Genomic DNA, 22,485 nt, shown 5'->3' on the forward strand with positions numbered 1-22,485 from the left:
CATCAACTTGTGCATCAAGCTTTCGGAGGGAGTTTTCTAAACCTAAACCAGAATGAAATTCACCTGTGGAATGCTACTTAAGCCTTTTGTTAGGGCTGTGTTCAGATCCATAGTAGATCTGAAGTGCAGGATCCTACATACCTCATACAAGCTGAGGAGACAGTCTCTGGACTGGCCCAATACTGGCCAGAGTGGAGTGTGCGTCCAGAGAATATTGCTCTCAATGCAGGCTAGGGCAGGACTTTGGGAATTTAGTCGGTATTGTCTGAATCCCCATACAGTGCAGACATGATGAACAAAGGTTTATGCATTTCAATATCAAGTCTCAGAGAGAAACAGAGTGTCATTAGAGAGTGCAACAGTCGACTGGAGCATAAGAGGTTGGTTTTCAAATGGTATTCGTTAGGAAAGTGATGTTGCTGCCTGAGCATTTATTTTAGTGTGGCTCAACTTTCAACATCAAAAAAGGTAAAGTGTGTAACTTTAATTATGATCTAAACATTCCTTTGGTGCTGTTCATTATGTGGTCTTGTGCAGCATATGTGAAGCATCAGATGCAAAGACATTGAGACTTTGCTTTTATTTAACATTAATTATCAAGCTGTCAACAGATGTAAAAAGTTATATCTATTTTAATGCAGATGTGTCAGGACTCAAAATTCCTTCCAGTAAGCACCTTCCCACTCATAGAGCAAACACCCTCCATCTCATCATTTGAATCCCACCATAAATCTTCTGTGAAGCTTTTTGAAGAGCAGTTCTTCGGTGTGTCTGCAATTTGAGATTGGACAGTTAACCCTTTGTCAACAGCTAAGGGCTCTGTGTGTGTATGTGTGGGTGTGTGTGTATGGACTCAAAACTGCTCAACTGTTTATCGTAGGCCCTACAGTTCCCTCAGTTCCATGCACTAGGCACTGCACTTTATCTGCCTCTCTCATCCCAATCAAAAGTTAAACTAATTGTACTGCAGTTTACATCCAGCTGGTATGATAGAATGTGTGGCCTATGCTTTTCCCATCAAACCCTTTCCATTGGAATTTATATCACAAATGGTTTGTCAGGACCTGTGGAAGAACTATGGCCCTCCAGACCCAATAGGATGATGGCAGACTCATCTGTTTACCATTTTTCCTTATAGTTTCAGGACTTTGTTAAAATAGTTTTATCACTGCTTTATCAGTTGGATAATAATAATAATAATAATTAATAATATAATATAATTAATTAATAATGATAATGCTTAGCTCTTATAGGACTTCATCTGCCCATTGAAGTCCGTGGAAGACATTGACTTCCATGAGTTTTGGATCAGATCCATATAGTGCTAAAACAGTTGGATATAAGATGCTAATTTGCAGCACTACAGAAAGACACAGGTAATTGCTATGGGGTTACCAAACGTTATTTCTAGATGTCATTTTTTACCTATTTTTGTTACACTTTTATGGTAGCAGAAAATCTGTTCCTTCAAGAATAAATGTTCATAAATACAATATCCAACTAGTAAGAAAGAAGAGATCTGGGTAAATTTTGCTTGATGTAAGACTCTTTTTTGACAACTAATGATAATATTACAGACTCTAAATGCTGTATGGTTATCCATAATTATAACTGAAGGTATGTCAATCTAAATAATATGCTACCATAAATTATTTATGCTGATTATACAAAGCATTTCCTCTAAGTTTTGTCTGCATATCCATAGTAAAGCCTAATAGTAGGAGTAGCCTTCCAAAAGGGCATTTAACAGCACACTACAGTTTCATAGAACATATTTTAGTTTACAAAACAGAAATTCGTGTATGATCAGCAAAGATGGTTATGGGTTAAAATAATTATTATTAGTGCAATATTTTGTAATAATATTTTACATTCATTTAAGTTATGTTTCAACTCCCACTGAAGTCAAATGCAGAGACTCTCAATGATTTCATTGAGATCAGATCCATATTGCACTTCCTCCTAAGTTTCCTATAGTGCTTCTGAACTACATTACATACATGATCGAAGTGGCAATCAACTACTCCATAACACCCTGAGGGGAGTATGAGGAGAGGTGAGATTTTGGTGAAGGATATCAGGGCAACTCACCACTGATCTTTAATCTCCATGCAGAGCAGACAGGGCCTTGGATATTAAATCTTTGTGACATCACACACAGAGACACAAGACCTTGGATACTAAATCTTTTGACCCTCCACCTTCCCCCCCCTCCCCCCAAAATGGGAGATGCACTTGGCATGATTTATTTAAAAAATTGTTTGCTGCCCATGATATAACTATCAGAATGAGTGACAAGACAAAGAAGGAGAAATGTGTTCTATAGCCCAGGAGATATTGGAATGCTTCAGTCTGTATGCAAAGGACACTATGGACAACAAACACGTGGGGGATCTTAAGTTCTTGTTGACTGAGATTAAGGAAGCTACATTTGAAAGACACTTGAAGGACATTAAAGTTACATCCATTTGAGAAGAATCTTTCTAGAAAATACAGTTTTAAGAGGATGGACAAAAGTCCAGAGGATTTCAATACACATCACAATTATAAGATCATGGTCAGATCCAGTTTGGAAATCACCATCTCTCTGTTAAAATCAATGGAGTTATGCTGATTTACACCAACTAAGGATCTGGCCCATTAATTGCGAACATAAATAATCTCTTTAAAATGTATTAGATTGAATTTTTTCTCTTCCATTTTCTGAGTTTCTCTTGTTCTGAAGCTTTGCTATAGATTTCCCCACTTTGACTCTGATTCAACAAAGTGCTTAGGCATATGTGTAAGTATTTTATTGAACGGGAGCATTTGTGACCAGACAATACAAGCTTGCAGAAGCCATTAAGTTCTTTGTCAGCTTCTGGTCAGGAAGAGGCTGGAGCACTGGGCTGAGAGTCAGGAACCCTGGGCTTGTTGTGAATGGTTTTGAGCAAATCACATCCCTTCTCTGTCTCTGTTTCTCTTCCCACCTTTTGTCTGACATGTCTGTTTAGACTGCAAGTTTTTTGGGGTAAGGACTGTCTCTTACTATGTGTGTGTCCTGGGGTGAAATCAGAAGTCAGTGGAAGTTTTGCCATTGGCTTCAAAGGGACCAGGATTTCACTCCTGATCTCATCTGGGGCCTTTAGGTGCCACTAGAATATAAATGCTAGTTAACAAATAAATAAAAATACACCTGACATCTAACAGACACAGACAAAAATTGGGGATTGGTCCTGCTTTGAGCAGGGGGTTGGACTAGACGATCTCCTGAGGTCCCTTCCAACCCTGATATTCTATGATTCTAAGAAAGAAATACCCTGACATTTGACTAGTCCCCCCTAATCACTTGTACACAGGAAAGAAACACATGGGTATGTGCAAGGATTGCAAGTTTGAAAAGAAAAGAAAAAGGCAACATAATTTGTTGTTGTTTCCATAAATAAGGCATAGTCATCAATTTTGTGGTATATTTGAGAGCAGATGTTATTGACAGCATGATCCTAGAGACAAAAAATGTGTCTTTTTGTCTAGCTGCTGCATTTTCTAAAAAATTAAATTGTTCACTGTACAGGGTACCATCTGCCCTCTCTGGAAGATACTTAGTTGCTGGCAGCTGCATTGAAAATGTGGACAACAAAGTTGAATTCTGGTTTCTTTTCAACTAACAACTATCAATACAGGTCACAGGCAAATTGTGACCTTTTCTGGGTGCTTTAGGTTAGATCTCATACTTCAGTCTAAGTGTTGGTATTAGTATTGGGTTATACAAAAATAAAAGGGCTGCACCAAAAGGTTCATGAGACACTGGGTGCCTTGCTACATTTTGAAGTACCTTAAGCAGCTCAGGACAGGACTATGCTTTAAAGGTGAATTACAAACCAAACTAGAAGGGAAATGAGAGAGAGAGAGAGAGAGAGAGAGAGAGGGAGGGAGAGAATACAGTTGGTTCAGGCACTGGGACTTGGGAGGTCTGGGTTCAAATCCCTTCTCTGCCACAGACATCTTGTGTGACCATGGGCTAGTCACTTAGGCCAGATCCTCAAAAAGTATTTAGGTGCCTATGTCCCATTAATTTCCCCTAGTCTTTCATTTCTCCATCTGTAAAATGGGAATAATAGTACTTTCCTATGTCACAGGGTTGTGGTGAGGATAAATACATAAAAGATTGTGAGGCACTCAGATATGACAGTCATGGGGGCCATAGACAGAAAAGTGAAATTTGAGGTAAATGTAGATTTCTTTGCTGATCTTCCCCTCTGACCAGGATGTGTGGGGACAGTGGGAAGGCACAGTGATAAGTTTTAACAAAGGGTATATCTACACTGCATGGAAAAACCCATGGCGCCAAGTCTCAGAGCCTCAGAGGGGCATTGACTTGGCTCACGGGGCTCGGGCTGTGGGTTTAAAAATACCAGTGTAGATGCTCAGCCTTGAGCTGGAGCTGGGGATCTGAGATCCTCCCTCCCCACCAGGTTTCAGAGCTGGGATTCCAGCCCAAACAGGAATGGTTCCACAGCCTGAGCTCCACAAACCCCAGTCAACTGATCCAGAATCTGAGACTCAGTGCATTGTAGACATACCCTCAAATTATTAGAACAATAATCTCCCTCTTTCCTGTCACCCACACCTTGCTGGGAAAGGTTCTTCGTATTTCCAAGTTTGCTCACAATAGCTCAGAATGGAACACCACACAGATATTTCTCTGAAAAAGCAGATATTGTCAGAGCTGTGAAAAAAACTCTCGGTGTTTCAGAGTAGCAGCTGTGTTAGTCTGCGTCACCAAAATTTAGCATAAATATTTAAAAAAAAAGTTTTGTGAAATTTTGTAAATTGTACAACATTTTATGTAAGATCAAATTCTAGCTAATTTTCTTCTGATGATGTTCATGTTTTCTGCAATGATAGCAACTGCTGCTATCACAGTAAAATATGAAAATAGCCCGAGCCAATTATAACACCCCTGAAAATCAGCAGAATTTTTGTATATGAAAGGATTTGCTTAAGTTCAGAGAAAATGAGTTTGCCATGAAGTTTGTGAATTCCAGTCAGTTTAAATTGTTTGTTTCAGTATCTTTCTCAAAAAGTTTTATTGTAACAGTATCAGAAAGTGTTTTCAAAACAAAAAAACTCTTTCTAATGGGAAATACTTGCAAAACTACATTGTTGAGAAATTGCTGTTTTAAGGTTTTGTTTTTTGGGTTTTTTTGCCAATCCAGCCAAAAGCTGAAATTTGCAAGTTTCACTTTTGAAATGAAACTTTTCACTCAGTTCTATTCGTAGTCTTCTCACTGACTCCTATAGTTGGTATTCAAACTACCCAGTCAGGAAGTCAGCAGTGATTATTGACACAACGTATGTGCCAATTTATCACCGCTCTGGATCCTTCAAACATTTATATGTGCGCTCAACTTCACACAGGCAAATGGTCTTGTTGAGCTCAGATGTTTGCAGGATCAGAGCCTTAGGGTGGGAGTCACCAAGGTATCAAGTTGCCTAAATACCTCTGTGAATCCCACTCTGAAGGCATCTGGAAGACTTCTTAAATCACTCACCTTGCCTCTTCAGATTACATTCTGCAGGATGAACTAGTCAGCAGTGCAGGGGGATGACTACATTCATTAATGCAGAACACACTACTTTTCTCTTTCTTTTGGAGAAAGCCTGTACATAGAAACCTTCCCACCTTAAAAAAATAGTCAGTGTGCTGGCTGGCTCTTGAGCAAATACAAGTTAAATCACCAACACTGTGTGCCAGAGCTGCACATACTTTTCCATTGCTGATTTATCTGCAAAATATACCACATGCCAGTTGCTTGAATTAGGATCCTGGGGAGAAGGGAATCATTAGAGACTACGAGAAAGCCCAAAGCATAAAGAAAACTTCTCCTTTTGACTCCTCCTCACATGCCTGCTTTATTTCCTTTTCATGCGCTGACAGCGCTGATGAGACAATAGATGGTACAACCCCAAGCAATTGCTTTTTGAGTAATATCTTTCGGGACTGAAAAGCTGACCATACTTTTTGGCTTCCAGGAAGGCCTAGTGACCCAGTATTGTAATATATTTGGTGATACTGGTGGACATCAAGGCTAGTCAGGGTTGGACATTTCATTCCCCGTATGTTTCCTTTGCTAAAAAAGTGCCTTGAAAAGCCAGGTAAATTAGACTTGGAGAAAGGGACACTGCATCTTTGAGTAATGAGGCTGGGAAACAGGGAACACATTTTCCACTAGCTCATGTCTCACTGTATGGCATTCCGATTTCGTGACACTTCATAATAAATCATTGCTTATCACTCACATGGGAACATAACATGGCTCAAGTTAAGATTCGTTAGTGATTGTAAAGAAGAAACATGAATTGCTCTGTATCAGGGCTTTTTTGATCATCTTTCTGTCCACAGCAGGCATTTTTTTATATCCTTATATTTACTGTAAGTGTTGTTTAAAGCATAAATAAAAAGGAAGGAAAGAGCAGAAAATATGAATAATGAAAATAAATTTATTTGTCTTATTTATGTGTTTATGTAAGCATTTGGCAATTACTTTGCACAGCAGTTTGTCATAGACTGCTGCACCAACAGAAGTTTTGGAAGCTGGAAAGGGTAGGTTTTTTTTTTTTTTTTTGAATATAAGCACTAAATGCCAATACATTCATCTCCTGGGGCTGGGGAAGAAGGTTCTAGGAGGCATATAAGCCAGTCTCTTGACTAACATTTGCATCATGGAGTCAGCCACATTGAAATGCAATGTTAAAGACAAAGAGGCTAATTCTCCCTTGCGCTCTGGCCCCTTTACACTGCTCTGGCAGCATACGGGGGCAGAAATCGTCCTGCTGGTGTAAACCTGCTGGAGTGGCTTTATTATTTTTGGCTCCTCTCCTGGGTTAGGAGGCTTGCTGGGGGAAGGCCAGGAGTGTGAAGGGAGGAGAGGAGTTGAACCAGGAGGAAGGGTGTGTGTGGGGAGGGGGTGGGGGGAAAATGGCTGGAATGCTCTGTGCTAAGCCCATTCTCTGCTTCCTATGGTCCACTGGGAGCAAGGAGAAACAGAACAGAATTGAAACTAACTAGGATATTGGAGGTACAACAGGGGTTTAAAAGTACCTTTGCTTCATCCCCTCAGATTCTGCAAGCTCAGGGATGGAGAAACATAGAATAGAGGGCCAAATGGTCCAAATTCTATAAAGATAGTCAACTCTGGACTGTGCTGTCCTCCTTAATTCTCCAGAGATGGATTTTCATTAACTTTCCAGGCACACTGCAATGCAATCTTTTTTCTCAGGAATTCAGAAAGGCAGAATTTCATAGGTGAAGGGGCTATAGACTGAAAAGTGATATTGGTAGGATCTTATAGGTAGCGTGCTTATATTTTAGTGAGAGAATCTATTAACTGGAAAATGCGTAACTGAAAATTTGATAAAATATTACAGAGCTGGTTGGAAAATGGGAAACAATTTTCACAAAAATGTGACCAAAAAATTTAGAGAGACAAGGTGGGTGACGTAATATCTTTTATTGGACCAATTTCTGTTGGTGAAAGAGAGAAACTTTCAAACTACAGAGTTCTTCTTCAGGTCTCTCTAATATCCTGGGGCCAATCAGCTACAACAACACAACAAACACAAAATATTTGTCTGTCTTTTACATTCAAAATTTTCAATACTCAATTTAAAAACAAATTGGTGTAGATTTTGGGAAGGGCCTAGAACTCTGGGAAAGCACCAGAGTAATTAAATTAAGTATATATTTACCACAACTATTTCTCTAGGTTATTTCCCTTTAAGTAAGTCACTATTCACTTTGTGCAATTGGTCAGTTAAGCCACATGGTATTTTTATTACTCCCTGATTGGATGACTCCCAAAACCACAAAGAGCTTTCAATATGGTTGCCAGATATATAGGTGTGGTTGCTCATGTGAATAAATACTTGCATGATTTCTTTCCACAAACATGCCCATGCACAAAACTTTGCTTACTATCTTTCTTTAATTTTAGTTAGGTGCATCTATGCAAATATTTTAGCACCATTTGCCCAGACCTAATATTGATCTAATATGAAACTAGGCCCTGATTCTGTAAACACTTATACTTTGCTTCTATGAGTAGTTCTAAATAAAATCAAAGGGACTATTCACAGGAGTAAAAGTAAGCATTAGAGCTGGGAGGGAAATGGATTTTCCAATTCATGGGAAATTCCACAAATTCTAGTTGGTTTTTTTTTCCCATTCTGAAATGGAAGACAACAAAATGATTTCCCATGAAACAAAATTTAAAAGAAAAGCACATTGTTTCAGATCTATTGAAACATTTGTTTTGATAAAATCAAAACATTTCAGTCAGATTTTTGACCTTTAACTTTTTATTTTTTATTTAAAACAATGCAGTTCTTTTCAAAAAGCTAATCTGAAACAAACAAAAAATCAGAATGTACTATCCTGAAAATGTCAAAATAATGTTGATATTATTAAAATGTTTTAGTTCATTTTAAAATGAAATTTTGTCAAAACTGAGAATGTTTTTGAAATGTTTCAATTTGAATGAAAACAGCACTTTTTTCTTAAAAAATAATTTCAACAAAAATATTCCAACCAGCTCTAATAAGCATGTTCATAAGTGAGAGCAGGATCAGGACCTTAATTTGATATCAAATATCATATAGCATGGGATCTGATCCTCTTTGCTCACACAAGTAATCCCAGTGACCTGTGGGAATAGTTGCATAAATAAGGTTTACACATGTGCAAAAGGATTTACAAATTCAGGCTCTTGATTCTTCAGATCTCTCTATCTGACATTCAGTAGGACTGACATTTGGGGATAATGCTTGAGGTAGTCTTTGATTTCTGGTGCTCTTTCTTGGACTCAGTTTAGCTCCCTGTGCTCATGTTCTAGTTCTTCTGGGATTTTCCCCCTGGGCCAGGAAAGTCTTCTGTTTTCATATATAGCAGATTTTACATAAGGACAGTTAAAAATATGAAATACATGCTACGTTTCTAAAAAGAAAAGGCTATTTTGCTCTCTAATTTCTTAGTGCATATGCTATGTAATGTACTATATATTACTTGAGCACCTGTTGCCACAAGCTGGTGGTCACTTGTATACAGAAAGATTTGATGTGCAAAGAAGAGATGTGCAGTTTTTCCAATGCATGGTGACATAAGATCTAATTTGATCTTACTTACACTGGTGTAAGCTTCTGTGTAGTCAACAGAGATACTCTTGATTTATTCTGGTTTAATTCAGAAGCAGACCCAAACAAATTCCCTGTAATTTTTGTAAGGGGTACTGTCTCTATCAGCATTCTTAATTCCCCCCCCATGGAACTGAAGATGCCATTAAAAAGCATCATATATTACCCCACTATCTCAAGTTTTATCTTCAAGAAGATGAGGAATTACAGTAATTTTTATTTTCCTGCAAAAAATGTTTTAAGAACAATCATGTGTTGAGCCCGGGACCAGGCAAAGTATTGTCAAAATGTTAATTCCATCACAAACCATGGCTGGGTTAAAAACAGATATTGAAACTGGGGAAAAAATATTTGACAATGCTGTTAAGGCAACTTCGCTAACGATTTTTGAACAACCTCCAACTGAGGTTTAAATGTCTGCAATATCCATAAACAACTCTATACTGTCCAATTAGGGAGACAAAGACATAGAGTCCTGTCAGGAAGATTTGCATGGCTAAGTGTCTGAGATCAGAGAGACGATGAGGGATCGTTTGGAGTGATGGGGGAATGCACAGAACGGATGACTATCATTATGATATTACAGAGACTTACACCTTCCCAATTACTGGCAGGATTCATTAATTACTGCTGCATTTCGCTAATAGAATCCTCTCTCTTTGCCTTATCGCTGCCTTCCCTCTGTCTACGTAAACCCACAACTCAGCAGTCGATCACCTATGAAAAATTACCCTGTGTAGCTTCTCGTGGCCTATTTCAAATGAAAAGGCAATTGAATAAGAAATAAAGAACAAAAAAAGAAGGATTGTAATGCAGATGTGTAGGAGCTGCAGAAGCAGCATCGTTTGGGTTTAGAATTCTTTTTTTTTTGTCTGAACTGTTGGAGAAAAGTATCTGTGGCAGCTGCAGAGAGAATGCTTCATAGTGGCTTTAAAAGCACAATGAAAGCATTTTGCCCAGATGCGCACGCGTGCACACACACACACACACACACACACACACTGTAGGCAGATTGCAAAGTTACAATTACTTAAGGCCTGCTAGGCTGAAGTTTCACAACTAAGACTGGTGAATATTACACGGACTTGAAGCCATTGCAATCGACTCAGCCCCATTAAAGATAATGGTGTGAGCATTTCCATGCTGTCATCATGTTACTATCAACACCATTATCAGTATCAACTGCTTTTACAATTATGCGCAATGGCCCTTCCCACACAGAGATGTAGTAACCACAAACTCGTTTTCGTTTTAAATACACTGAACAGAGCATAGATTTCAATCCTTCATCTGTTCACAGATGAAACAACATTTCCAAATCATCACTGATAGCATTTTTTCCCTTCCATTCTAAGGACGGCCAACTGTTCTCAGTGATTTCTATTACATTTCCTACCTATTATTTCATGTAATGGCATTCCTTAAATTTTAAATTAGCTTTGAAGAATAAAAATAATTGAATTCCTGCTGTTTTGTGTACATAGAGGGTGACAGGAGCTAATGTGATAATTTAAACTGTAAATGAGTCTTCACTTTGTGTTCATTAATTACAGCTAATTACTGAATTACAAACCTTCTTGGTTAGGCACTGTTATGTATTCATGTAGCATGTTGGATCTCCAGCTGGTAGAAAACTGTTTTATAGACTTACAAGCTGACACACCAAGCTACCACTGAAACAATTCAGCTTGAAAAATAAAGGAGGTGTATATATGGGGGGGTGGAAGGGGGGGTTCATAATTGCTACCGTTCTTTTGAATTAAATGAATGATGAGAAACAGTGCTTCAAATGTGAACCTTGGGGAGAGAGGATCCAGTACACGTAATTATAACCATATATGCTATGGTGGGTAGGGAGAAACCAATATAATTAATATGTTTGGAGTAAAGTGCCTGATTCTGCTCTTTTTTTACACTAGTGTCACTTCATTGACTTAAACGGAATTACTTCTGATTTACACCAATGTAAATGCAATGAGGATCAAGCCCTTCAAATATGGGTCAAATCTCCTAGCACACATTCTTCAGCAAGGTGGGTTGCAATATAAAACTGAAGAGCCAGCAATGCGTTACCAGATGTTCAAGAGCTACATTATGGTCCATATGTAACCATATATTACATATCCATTGTACTGGCTCATATGTGATAGCGTATCATAATACTGTTGGGGTGACTTACTCAGTATGGTTTGGATTTGATGGTGTTGTCCAAAGAAATGTTTAGCACATCCCATGTCTGCTGATGTTCCATATTAAAGCCAAATGTACTAACCAAACTACCCTACCATGCAAAGCAGGTGAGCATGTGAGATTGTGGGCAACAGAACACTGAGAATATCACAGTGTCAGAAACTGCCATACGAGCATCACAAGTTACAGTATGTGGTGTCTAGATGCAGTACTGTGATGACAAGCAAATAACAATTAAGATACATAGACAGATGCCCATTTTCTTAGCACCAGTTTTTTTCACCTAGTTTTGGATGCTTTGTACTCTTTTAATCTAAACACACACATTTCCTCCCCACCCCCCGAAATCTGTATTTACTGTGTAATAATCCCATCAAATGTGTCATGGGCAGGGCACATGCACCATTTTAATCCAGCCACTGCACATGTCTGAGAGAGAACGTCAGTAGTCTTTCCTGTGTAATCTCTGTACCACCTGGCCCACAGCAGCAGCTGTAAACCAAAGACAAAAAATCTGTGCTTTGCCCTCAAAATATATTGCAGGGGGGCAAGCCAGGGAAGTATTGTAACCCATGCCTGCTTGGTGTGATGCTCTGTCCCCCTCTAGTGGCACCTAGCCCAGCTAGTGATTGATGACTCTGCTACAGCCTTGGCTAAGAGATCTGTTTCTTTTAGTTCATGCAATAGAGGCTCAAACACTAAGTTGCAGAGATCCCACCCGCCGATGACTGGGTGTGTGTGTGTCTGTCGGTGTTACGGTAACAGGAAACATTTCTTCCCCCTCCGGACTTGCAAATAGCCAGGTCAAAGTTACTTTGCAGCACACTGGCTTGAGGAGACATAGATGGGCTTTGCATTCAGCTCCTGCCCACAATGGTGCAATATTCCATAACATGGCCAGAGCAACTTTTAATGTTTGAGTAATGAACTACTAAAAATAAAGTAGAAGCTCCTCAGCAGGTATAAAAATAAATAATAATACTTTGCACTTGTGCAGTGCAGTGCTGTTTGTCTAAATAAAGGTGAAGTGACTTGTTCGAGTTCAGTCAGCAAATCAGTGTCAGCCTCAGGAACACATCACATGATCTTTCCAGGTCTCTTTCCTAGCCACTTTATCATGCTCTCTCCTCTCTAATGATCATGTACACAAAAAACAAAATACTACAATAGAGGAACCAAAGATGATGTTGCCAGAAATTCCTCCCTCTTTGTGGATAATTGCTACCTCTTGTCCTATAATGACAATAATGTACATTAATGTACTATTAGCGTCTTTCATTTCAGAGTGTGCTTTATACAGGAATTACTTAACTCACCATCACTGAAATGCCACCATATCTCAGGTAAACATGGTAACTCACTTTTATTGTGTCACTGAAAAATGGCACCGCAAGTAGAACAGGGCAGCTCAGCACCATACTGGGGCATTGGTTCAACAATGTGTCAGAGGGAAGAGTGCTATTCACTAGGTTAACTAACACCATTTCTTAGAGGTGTCCCATCAAAGTTGTTTTCATGTCCAGCCCTGTTTTTAGTTTTAAGCCTTGACATGGTAACAATCTGCAGGCCATTCAACTATGTACTGAAACTGGAATTTCAAAGTTGTTCCAGGGGAGTTAGATGTCTAACTCCATTTGGATGGGTGGCATTCCTAGTCTCCCAAGGCACTTTTGAAAATCAAAGTCTAGCTGCCCTCATATGAAGTTGAGCAACTGGAGAGGAAAGACTTTCTCTCTCTCTCTATGCATATATATAAGGTTTATGAGACTATCATTGTATTTTATATACATATATTTTAGGATATGCAATGAGTTTGTAATGGTGCTCATTGGAATTACTAATTCTTGACATAGTGCTTTGGGAATGATGATGAAAAATATAGTACATAGTTAAGTACCAATTTTGTGTAGCATCAGATGTAGCAAAATATGGAATCTTCTCATTGGTCACAATTACAGTTTGTGAGAATACCTACTGGTACTTACATGATTGTAGTTATGCTTCAGGGTCAGTCAGATATTTACTGGCCTTCCAAAAGTCTAAACTCTACTCTAAAGGTGACTAATATAATTTTAACTCACCACTTAGCTGAAACCAATTACATGATACATTAATTTGTTTTCTAGCTTAAGTACGAGGCTTTCTCTTACTGGTGGAGGTGCAAGAATTAGGCATGAAATATGTCCTTAAATATGAGCATTGTATCATCCATTTGTCATAGTGGCACCTTTTTTGGTAGTATGGATAAGGGAAGAAACTGGGATGAATCGTACTGTATGTAGTTTGCACTAAATCTGCCCACTTGTGAACTACTCAGCTTCAGATCTGTGGACTTGCTAGTATCCATCTTTGGGAGGAAAGCAGTAGAGAGAGACTGCCTTAACTTTCAAAATTTTATCTCTAAGAACTGTTCCTTCAAGAATTCTCCCCCCCCACTCCCCGCTTTAGATTCCTGCAGGGGTTGTGGGGATGAAGGGGCTTAGGATAGAACTGCACTTCTATTCAAAAAGGGTTGAGTTGCTTTATGAGCATGATCCGCCAATCCGTAATCAAGGGTTAATTTCACAGCTCACTGCTTCATCTAGCATAATATCCATTCAGACTAATTAAATCTGTCTAATAATGTGAGTGTCTTTGTCTTTGTTCTTTCCATTCTTTGTTTTACACCCTTCACATCTCATCTCCAGAACTACACGCCATCACACTCTGCTTGACAAGCAGAATCCATCCCTAAAATTAAAACATTCCTGACCTATCTGCGATGACAAGGCAAGTGAGCTTCACAGCGCTGCGGCCCATGAAGGGAGCTGACACATTTGTTTTTAATTTCAAAAGAGTAGAAAGTGAAGATCTGACCCCGTCAATCAGGCCTCGTGACAAGTTTAATCATTGCTGCCCCACAAAAATCACGGCTAAATAGGAATGCAAATAATGTATCAGAGGGCTCTTATAAATGCTAATCAAGGAGAAGTAATCAACTGACAATTTCACTGATCTCCTTTCTGAAGGAGTCAGTCAACGCACTGTCTCTGGACCACAAAGAGAAGAAAAGACAAAAGGCATAGATGCCGTTTCCCAAAAAAAGTCCTTTTTCAGGGTTTTTTTTCCTTAAAAAAAGAAAGAAAAAAAAAAAAAAAGAAAGAGAACTCACTCTTTTTGATCCTTCTCCAAACTTTAAAGTGAAGCTGTTTCTCAGGAACTTACAGTTACATGTCAAGTGTACTTTATTAACAGTACCCTATAAGTGTAAAGGAAGCTCACGGAAACTTCTACTAAAATAAAAATCATCATTTGTCTTTGTCATTAATCCAGCTTCAAATTCTCTCACATCTTAAAGGATCCTGTCCTTGTCCATGGGCAATGCGTATAGCAATATGTGGAGTTTTAAAAGTAGAAAGCTAATAGTGGGGATCACAATGTTTTAACTTTCTGCTTCCTCCTCCCCTCCCCCGCCCCCAACTTCTGTTTTGAACTTCTGATAAAAAGGCTATCTTAAAAGGGAACAAAAAGAACAGGAGTACTTGTGGCATCTTAGAGACTAACAAATTTATTATTGCTGCCACAAAGTTCTAAATCATAAGAGCCTTCTCTTTTATGAACATTTAAATGTGGGTAAGGAACATAGGGTATATGCTTATGGCACACTTTCAAACAGAAACTCCGCATAGCAGCAAATAGTAATCACTTCATTTCCTCCTTCCCCTCCACCTCTCATCCTACCTCCGGGAGACAATACAAAAGAACCTGAGACAGTAGGATTTACAGGGTTTTCTGTGCTATTAACTTTTATTATTTGTATTGTGGTAGCTCCTAAAGGTACCATCAAGCATCAGAATCCCCTTGTGCTGGGCACTACTGTACACACTTATAACAAAAGGCCACTCCCTGTCCCATTAAGCTTAGAGCAGAGGGAGCTAAGCAGTACACTGCAGTCTAGACAAACAGCACATGACAAACTCCTGTGTCTGTCCTGCTTTGAAATGGGACTAGATTAACGTGCATGAGGGAACTTTTAGTGCACAGTAGCATGGTCCACACAGACAGCGCATGACACCTTAGTGTGAGGTAGATATACAGCCCAGCTTGTCATGCACCAACTGTTCATCAAGACAAGCCCAGAGTGTTGCCAGAAGTTGAGCTCTAAAGAATCAAGTTAAGTTGTCTAGAGGTTTTTGTTATTACGCTACTTTATTACATTGACACAATAGATCAAATGCAACAAGTATTTGAGGATACAACCAACACCTTCAGTAGAAACCAATATTAAAATTGTAGAGTGGCTAGAGCTGGGGGTATAGATTACCAGAGGGTTTTTATTTGTTTGTTATTTTTCAATTTTTGTTTGATGCTGGATTTGGCAGCCCATGGGAATTATATAGAGAACAGAGACAGCAGCAGTGCTGTTTCTCCAATCCAGACCTTGCCAGTGTGTCTCAGTCCTGATTTGGGCAGCACCTCTCAATATCAAAGGATAGCTCAGTCTCTGCAGCCCATTCAATCTGGTTTCTTTTGCTAAGGGCTACCAGTAAGGGGGATTTGAACTTGTAACAGCAGTCCCTGTATTCCATGACCAATGCCCTGAGGCATCTAACCTCTAAGCATGGGGGTTATCTGGATGTCTATTAGACCTCAGTGAAAAAAGCTGGTGACCAACAGAAGAGATGATTTCAACAGCACGACTCTCTTTAAAGGAGGTGTTTGGAAGATGGAAGTAGAAAACAAAAGTAGAAATTGAAAAACACTTTGCTGCTGTCGTGTCACTTAGCAACAAACCTTTCTCCTGCACAGTAGCATTGGCACAGCGGAGTGACTGCACAAGGTGCACTAGTGAAACCTGGGGATAAACACAGATTGTGGGAAGGAAAGAAAAATGAACTCATACACCAGCTGATTATACTAAGCTTTCATTCTAAGTTTAGATTCTTACATGGCAAGCGCCGTAGGGCTAAGCCTTGGTGCCCCCTATTGATTATGGCTTTCGGGCACTACTGCAATGTAAATTATAAAGACACTTTTTTGGGGAAAACAAAAGTTTAGTATTATCTCCTAGAAGATGAGCCATTCTTTCTGTTTCCATTGCCACTCCCCAGTCCCTTTCTAACACCTCGCTCTGAGATTCTCAGTCTCCTGCTTGCTCTCTCTCCCTTTGGTTGTTGGACTTCCTTCTGCAGAAATATACCCCATTCTTCCAAGTCGGCCAGATAGTTGATAATGGAGTGTGGCTCCTTCTAGCTCTACTACATGAGTGCTGAGCAGGAAGAAAAGAAGTTGTGTTTAGTTCCACTATGTGGAAGAGATGGCAGGGTCTTGCTTGAAAGTAATGTACTTGCTCCCTGCAAGGTACAGTAGTTGGTAGAATACTCTGTACCAGAAAGAGGGACACCTATCAGGTCACCTTTGAAGGGATGAACAGGGAGAGAAATGAGGCTCCTGTCCATTAAACTAGATTACTCTCCTCCTTGCCCTCACATGGGGTGAGAGCGCCACTGTGATGAGCTTCAAAGTGGTAAAGATCTGAAGTTGATCCCATCACACTGTATGCCAAGAGACTTGTTGGAGGGCTGGTCATCATGGGGCACAAGAGGACCCTACTCTCCATGGATTCAAAATGTCATTAAGCTGATAGAGAATCTTTAACGTGGGAAGGAGTGAAACTGCAGGGACAGGTTTGAGAGTGTAAAGCACTGCAAAGAATATGAAATACCACACAAATATAGCATCAGTCTGTGCTAAATAAATAACATGCCTTACTGAACAGCCATGCAGTGTTGCTTATTGTACAATTATAAATCATTCAAATGGGAAGGAAAAATCAGAATCCATCACTGTGGGCTTGTGTTCCTCTCTCTCTTGTTGCAATTACTAAAAGTGATTATTGTATGTGGAACTGTTTTAAATGCATTTATAGAGATCTGGGCATGACCTAATGGTCTGAGCACATGATCAGGAACTCCTGAGTTTTATTTCCTTTACGGCCTTAGGAAAGTCAGTTAGGCCAAAGTAGATACTATTCCAGTATGCCTTAATTTTTGGGTATACAAACTGCAGGCCTGATTTTTAGAGGTGCTGAACATGTACAGTACACATTGACTTTTGCTGGGGATGTTGGTGCTTAATGCCTCTGAATATACTAGTACATAATTGGTGGCAAACAAATGTTAAAACTAAGCAGCTAATCAAATACACACTCTCCCGCTGAGCGTGCATGTATACACACACACATATGCACACACACATATTCAAGTCTCCACAATGAATTCTAAATAAACCTTGCCCAACAGAGAAGAATCTCTAGTTTCTACTACTGAAATTTCATGTTAGCAGCTGCTAAGTAGCAAAGAAAGATAACCTTGGTGATCAGGCCAGAGAACACATCCAGTGCTTTTAAGTAGGTTTCCCTGGAGGAAAAACAACAGGAAGCTGCTTGAGCAGCCTAGCATCAGAGTGCTGCCATCCCACTGCTGGCTAGTATTGGCATTGTGAGGATTCAGGGAGCAAACTTTAGTGAAGCTTTTGCTGCCCACTGTGGTGAGAAGAGGCCTAAAGAAAAGTGGAGAACGTGAATGGGATTTTGGAACAAATGGGACTCAATAGTATTGATTCATAGCAGCATTCAGATTTTATGGCGATAGACGTGATAAAAATTCCAAGCCCATTTGGGATCAGTTCATATTGCGGATTGTTCTTGTAATGAATTTAGGCAGATAACCTGGCACACCACAACTGTAGGCCATATTTAGTCTTGTACTATAGTGTAAAGCAAGAAAGCAGAATTGGAAGCAAATTCTTTCTAATATTCAAATAATTACACTTGATATTCATTGTTAACGTCTGCCAGTCTCAATTCTTCCCTCAGCATGTATGCACAGCTCCCATTAAAGCTAATGGTGAATTACTGGGCTCGGGGTCGTAAATGACCGAATAATTCACCATTGGTTTTAATGGGAGTTGTGCATATATACTGAGAGGAGAATTGAAATCGTCAGACTTTATATATAATCCGCACTTGGTATTCATTGTTAAAGTCTTGCCGTTGCTTTGGAATATTTTGGTAGCCTATGCTAGGGACCAGCAGAGCTCCTTTACAATAGTGCCATCCATTAGATGTAATGATGACCAAAGCTAAATAAACATCAGAGCAAACCTTTTTGTAAATTTCAGCCTCTAAGAGACTGATTTAAGAGATGTAAATGGGACTTGCACAATTCATCACAAAACAGGGAGTCTAATTATTTGTATCAAACTCTCTTCTTTACTCAGATATTTTAATGCCTAATGGGGAAAAGTCAATTCTACTACAAAAAATAAATTCAGTATAGTCCATAAGCCCATGTGAAAAAATAATTATCAATATTATTAGCTTATATAAAATATACATACATATGTGTATGTTACAATTTATTAAATATATGTGACAAATAAAATATAAAATATGGCATGACTCACTATATTTATTGCATCATATAATTTTAAAATATCATAGGAAATTGGGCAATTTTGTATTATTCTTATAAATGTACTTATAAAACCTAATATCGAGAGGAATGGTCTTGTAGCTAAGGTACTGAAATGGTGAGATTCAAGCAATCTGGGGTGAAATCCTGGCACCTTTGAAGTCAATGGGAGTATTGCTTCTGACTTCAATAGGAACAAGATTTCACCCCTGAGTTCTACTCCCAATTCTGCTATGCACTTTGTGGCTACACACTACCAAATCACTTAATCTCTCTGTGCCTGATCCCTGATTGTAAAATGGGGAGACTACTACTTTTATCCATACTTTGGCTGTCTCATCTATTTAGACTGTAAAGTTTCTGGGCAGGGACTGTCTCCTATGATGTGTCTGTACAGCACCTAGCACAATGAAGCCTGATCCTGATTTTTGGCCACAAAGTGCTACTGTAATATACATGTATAACTGAAGATATTTTCCATAGGACAATATAGGAGATCCTTTATGGAAAGGATCCTTTGCGGCAGTCTTACTCTAATCTTTAATTTGGAATAAAGAAATCAACAGTGAAGAATTCAACCCCCTATTATCCTATTGAAAATAAATAATTTTAAATTGATTCACCATGAAAAGCTACTCCTAAATAAAAGTTTGAGGGTTGCATATAGGAGATTTCAAGAGAGTGTGCAATGGAGGAATGTTATCTTATCCTGAAATAAAAATAAATTAGGAAAAAGCAAATGTGGTGAAAAATAATCTCTACACTTCCTAAAACCATATACAGCAAATGTTTTTCATTATTTTTCTCTCATACTGAACTTTAAAAGCTACAAATTTATCTACAAGGTCTGGAGTCACTCTTCAAAAAGGTCTGCCTAGTGTCATTCAATCTCTACTGAATTCCATGGTACCTGGCAGTGAATGATTTTAGTGAGGACTTCAAAGATCATGTTTTCTCAATAAGTAACATATTTCCTTCTATCGAACTCCAAAGGAAACTGATCAATCTAATCTCTATAGATTTAAATCAAAAATAGTCCATGATAACAGTGTGTCATAAACCAATACTTCTTTGTCAACAGGATACACCGAAAGCAATGCCTCAGTCTTTTTGTTGTTGTTTTTACTTAAGCTGATAAGAAAGTTAGTCCTGTAGTTGATTAAGTTCTTCAGAAATTGGGCTTGTGATGAATCATTAAACAAAGACATTTTTTTCCACAGCAATAAAGCCTCAAATGATTAATTAAGGGCACAATGCCAAAACCAGTGTCTTTGTTTAAAACGCAGTGGACAAGACAGGCTTGGGAAAGTTGATGTCTTAAGTAGACGCCACAACATGTTTTTAATTATGTTCAGGAAGAAGAACAAGAATGGGAATTGCCAACTGTTTGGAAAGATCTTCTTTTTTTTTTTTTTGAAGAAAGATTAGAATAAAAAAAATCAAACAGAGCATTATTGATTTAACACAAATGCCATTTGTTGGGCCTTTTGTAATTTCCTTATTAGTGTCATCATTCTGGAGTTCATATGCTCCCTTCTGTTATAGCATTTGGCACACATTCAGCTCCCAGCAATATGATACAGTAAACATGCAGTGACTGCTCATATTAAAATGTTTTATTTCTTGTAACTGTACCAATGATCAGGCAGTATATGTCCTAAATTATCCCAACCATTTCACAAGCTAATTTGAAAGGAAGTAGCAAGTGACCATCTCTGCAAAACAGACACACACAGGTTGAAAAGTGCAGAGCCAGTGCTGTCAGTTGGAAACAAAACAAAAAGTTCACGCAACATCAGTTCTCCACAGCTTCTTGTCAGTTGCGTTCAGACTGTTCAAATAGAAGACATAAGCTGGAATCAAGAGCTGTGCAGTATGATAGATTGTTGTACTGACACCCGTTTTCATGTGTTACTTCATGTTTATGGTGCAATATACCCCCGCCCCTGCATCCTCAATTTGTTTGGGAACTCAACTTTTCTAAAGCCCTCCATTTTGTGGAAGCTGTAGAAGTGGCTACCTCAAGCCTGTTCTGAAATCCCAAAACACAAATGTAAGAAGTGATTTTGCTTGCATCAGTATTTGCGTGTGAATTTAGGATGCTCCAAATGGGCCTGATTTTTAGAGGACAAATACTCAGAACTTTCTGAAAAGGAGACACTCCCAAATATAAACTAAATCAGATAACAAGAATATGAACAATAGGGATTTACAGTTCTATAGCACCTTTCATCCCACAAGATGCCAAAGAGCTTTGGAAATTCTGGGCCTTAAAACCTGCAAATGCTTGTTCCTGCAGCTGCCTTTCTCCTTTATGTGTGCAACTGCTGCCACTGTGCTTGCAAACGGCCAATTAAACAGGGAGGAAGCGATAGTTATCATGCTAAAAGTCCTGGGCATAATTTCTTTTTCCCGCTGACTGATGTCAAATGTGGCAGAGGCTTTACTAACATGAAGTTCAGTTACTTCATAAGGGTCTTGTTCTGCCCTTTACCTTTATGTAAACCTCCCAATGTCATCAGTGGTGGTTGCTGTGAACCAAGGCTAGCATATGACCCTAATTATGTAGCACCAGCCCATGGATCATAATTAAAAATGTAATTTGGCCCTCGCCACAGAATGGGCTTGACACCTCTGGAATAGAATAGTGACCTTACAGGCTCTTCAGCTCCAATTCCTACGGCTTTAACAGGCAGATGCTTAAGCATGTCACCCCTCAGTAATTATATGACCAACGCGTTATAAATACAAAGTGTTCTTTTCCCCCCTTTTTATGAGACGATATATATATATATATATATGTATATATAAAATACTCATTAGCCTTAGTGAGAGATATCCATGTAAATCTGCATGTATCTAGAGGAGAACAGACCCTAATTACATGTTCCTGCACATTATTTGGTAACTGTATTTAGGACTTACAGGGCAGTTAAAAGATTAATTACCATGTAACATACAGTTTTTATTCTTCATATATAGGCAGAGGCAAAAATTAACAGATAATCATCCTGTGGGACCATGGCGGGCATATGATATATGAAGGTTTATTTCACAGATTGGTTTTAATAGAGGTAGGGCATTACATATCGATTGCCTGAGGGGAAGGGATAAGATGAGGTTGGGAGGTCGCGGGACCATTCCCCCAGCTCTTCTACACACAACCCCAATGGGTGCTGAAGGCTGCACCATCATAAAGATGTTACAGCTTTCCCAGTCCCTTAGTGCCGTGGACCTCTCAGCACAATCAACAAGGCACATTCTTTCCCTGGCCTGTGGTGAGACTTGGCCCCACACCCTCTATCCACACCTGTGACTAAATATCATCATTTGGCTTTGACTCTCTCACAAAGACTTGATGCTTCCCTCACTGTGCAAAATTCAGTGGGAATTCCTGATGCAGGAGTGGAGGGTTGGGGAAGTGTAATCAGGAGTGAGGTTCTGGAACATCCTTCAGATAAGAGTGGCAGAGGCAACAACCAAACTAGCTTCTCAGTGGAGCCTCATACATTTATGAATGGGATTGTATGGCAGAGTTGCCTGTGATAGCAGGTGACTGGATTCAATGTTCCAGGAGGTCCCCTCCAGTCCTACGTCCCTAATAAATAACCATGTACAGGAAGATGTCTAATCTATGTGGTTGCAGATATTTCTTCAATACAACTCTTAA

General features: G+C 39.1%; 1 protein-coding gene and 1 long non-coding RNA gene across 3 annotated transcripts in view; one reads left to right on the top strand and one right to left on the bottom strand.

Moving 5' to 3' along the window:
• Nucleotides 1–21,426, top strand: part of LOC119842291 — a 30,226-nt gene extending 8,800 nt beyond the window's left edge. The window contains exons 3-4 of the long non-coding RNA XR_006275487.1: nucleotides 1,245–1,376; nucleotides 11,091–21,426. This is a non-coding gene — a long non-coding RNA (uncharacterized LOC119842291). The remainder of the gene's footprint in view (nucleotides 1–1,244; nucleotides 1,377–11,090) is intronic.
• Nucleotides 1–22,485, bottom strand: part of TSHZ2 (teashirt zinc finger homeobox 2) — a 267,767-nt gene that overhangs the window by 5,737 nt on the left and 239,545 nt on the right. The gene's annotated exons all lie outside the window — the stretch shown is intronic.

This window comes from Dermochelys coriacea, chromosome 13 (assembly GCF_009764565.3).
Source record: "Dermochelys coriacea isolate rDerCor1 chromosome 13, rDerCor1.pri.v4, whole genome shotgun sequence".
NCBI classification, from domain to species: domain Eukaryota; kingdom Metazoa; phylum Chordata; order Testudines; family Dermochelyidae; genus Dermochelys; species Dermochelys coriacea.